General features: G+C 55.4%; 2 non-coding genes and 1 pseudogene across 2 annotated transcripts in view; all 3 read left to right on the plus strand.

The window, feature by feature from the left end:
* LOC146143650 (small subunit ribosomal RNA) overlaps window positions 1–1,788 on the plus strand; it is a 1,811-nt gene extending 23 nt beyond the window's left edge. The window contains exon 1 of the ribosomal RNA XR_014500393.1: window positions 1–1,788. This exon is cut by the window's left edge and continues 23 nt beyond it. This is a non-coding gene — a ribosomal RNA (small subunit ribosomal RNA).
* A 247-nt stretch (window positions 1,789–2,035) lies between these two features.
* LOC146143651 (5.8S ribosomal RNA) lies at window positions 2,036–2,189 on the plus strand. Its single transcript, XR_014501205.1, has one exon. It is a non-coding gene; the product is annotated as a 5.8S ribosomal RNA (ribosomal RNA).
* A 248-nt stretch (window positions 2,190–2,437) lies between these two features.
* LOC146143652 (large subunit ribosomal RNA) overlaps window positions 2,438–2,500 on the plus strand; it is a 3,679-nt pseudogene continuing 3,616 nt past the window's right edge.

The following is a 2,500-nucleotide window of genomic DNA, read 5'->3' on the forward strand; positions in this document are numbered from 1 at the left end:
TCATATGCTTGTCTCAAAGATTAAGCCATGCAAGTCTAAGTACGAGCTCTCGTACAGTGAAACTGCGAATGGCTCATTAAATCAGTTATGGTTCATTTGATCGTACGTTTTACGTGGTTAACTGTGGAAATGCTAGAGCTAATACATGCGTGAAGCGCCGACCTCGCGGGAGGCGTGCTTTTATCAGACCAAAAACCGACCGGGCTTCGGCCCGCAACCTTTGGTGACTCTGGATAACTTTGCGGATCGCACGGTCTCGCACCGGCGACGGATCATTCAAGTGTCTGCCCTATCAACTTTCGTCGGTACGGTACTGGCCTACCGAGGTTCTTACGGGTAACGGAGAATCAGGGTTCGATTCCGGAGAGGGAGCCTGAGAAACGGCTACCACATCCAAGGAAGGCAGCAGGCGCGCAAATTACCCATTCCCGACGCGGGGAGGTAGTGACGAAAAATAACAATACAGGACTCTAAACGAGGCCCTGTAATTGGAATGAGTACACTTTAAAACCTTTAACGAGTATCCATTGGAGGGCAAGTCTGGTGCCAGCAGCCGCGGTAATTCCAGCTCCAAAAGTGTATATTTAAGTTGTTGCGGTTAAAAAGCTCGTAGTTGGATTTTGGGCGCAGGCGGCCGGTCCGTCGCAAGGCGTGTACTGGCCGTCCTGGCCTCACCTCCGGTTCTCCGCCGGTGCCCTTGACTGAGTGTCGGCGGCGGCCGGAACGTTTACTTTGAAAAAATTAGAGTGTTCAAAGCAGGCGATTCGCCTGAATAATGGTGCATGGAATAATGGAATAGGACCTCGGTTCTATTTTGTTGGTTTTCGGAGCGCGAGGTAATGATTAAGAGGGACAGACGGGGGCATTCGTACTGTGCCGTTAGAGGTGAAATTCTTGGATCGGCGCAAGACGAACGACTGCGAAAGCATTTGCCAAGAATGTTTTCTTTAATCAAGAGCGAAAGTCAGAGGTTCGAAGACGATCAGATACCGTCCTAGTTCTGACTATAAACGATGCCAACTAGCGATCGGGGGGCGTTAGTTTTACGACCTCTCCGGCAGCTTGCGGGAAACCAAAGTCTTTGGGTTCCGGGGGAAGTATGGTTGCAAAGCTGAAACTTAAAGGAATTGACGGAAGGGCACCACCAGGAGTGGAGCCTGCGGCTTAATTTGACTCAACACGGGAAATCTCACCCGGCCCGGACACAGTGAGGATTGACAGATTGAGAGCTCTTTCTTGATTCTGTGGGTGGTGGTGCATGGCCGTTCTTAGTTGGTGGAGCGATTTGTCTGGTTAATTCCGATAACGAACGAGACTCTGGCTTGCTAACTAGTTACGCGACCCAATCGGTCGGCGTCTAACTTCTTAGAGGGACTAGTGGCGTTTAGCCACACGAGATTGAGCAATAACAGGTCTGTGATGCCCTTAGATGTTCGGGGCCGCACGCGCGCTACACTGACCGGATCAGCATGTGCTCGCCTTGGCCGACAGGTCTGGGTAACCCGCTGAACCCCGGTCGTGCTAGGGATAGGGAATTGCAATTATTTCCCTTGAACGAGGAATTCCCAGTAAGCGCGAGTCATTAGCTCGCGTTGATTACGTCCCTGCCCTTTGTACACACCGCCCGTCGCTACTACCGATTGAATGGTTTAGTGAGGTCCTCCGATTGGACCTGGCGCGGCCGGCAACGGTCGAGCCGGCGTCCGAGAAGACGATCTAACTTGATCATTTAGAGGAAGTAAAAGTCGTAACAAGGTTTCCGTAGGTGAACCTGCGGAAGGATCATTAACGGTCTCGCAAACGCTTCGGCGAACGCGAAACTCGGACAAGCGAGAGAAAAAGTCTTTGCTACCCGGCGCCCGACCCGCGAGGAGCGGCGCGCCGGCCGGCGATTCGGTCACCCGGTAATGTTTGCGCGTCGAGTGCCGCGGTGCCGCGCGCTCCGGCTTCAAGCGTCGGCCTGGCCGACCGCTCGGCGCGGTCTATTTTGTCACCCTATAGTGCGAGGCACTGTGCGAGCGAAACAATCGTGGATGGCTCTTGGCGGTGGATCACTCGGCTCGTGAGTCGATGAAGGACGCAGCTAGCTGCGTGAATTAGTGTGAATTGCAGGACACATTGAGCATCGACGTTCTGAACGCAAATTGCGGCCTCGGGTCAATCCCGGGGCCGCGCCCGCCTCAGGGTCGCGTTGCAAACGTTCCGCGCGGGGATTTCTCCGCGCGGCTGCTGCGGCGTCGGACGCGCGAGCGCCCGTCCCGCTCAAGACAGCACGGCACGATGCGCGACGATCGCGACCAGAATCCCGCGCGGCGGCGGCGAGTCGACCTCGAAGAGGCCAACGGCTGGCGGCTCAAGGGCGGGAATCGAGGTGCGCGGCGGCGCGCGGCGCCGACGGCGAGCGCGGAACGGGAAGAATAGTCCCGGTCCTTACTTTCGGCCTGAGGTCGGACGAGGCTACCCGCTGAATTTAAGCATATTACTAAGCGGAGGAAAAGAA

Source organism: Ascidiella aspersa, chromosome 5 (genome assembly GCF_963924565.1).
Source record: "Ascidiella aspersa chromosome 5, kaAscAspe10.2, whole genome shotgun sequence".
NCBI classification, from domain to species: Eukaryota; Metazoa; Chordata; class Ascidiacea; order Phlebobranchia; family Ascidiidae; genus Ascidiella; species Ascidiella aspersa.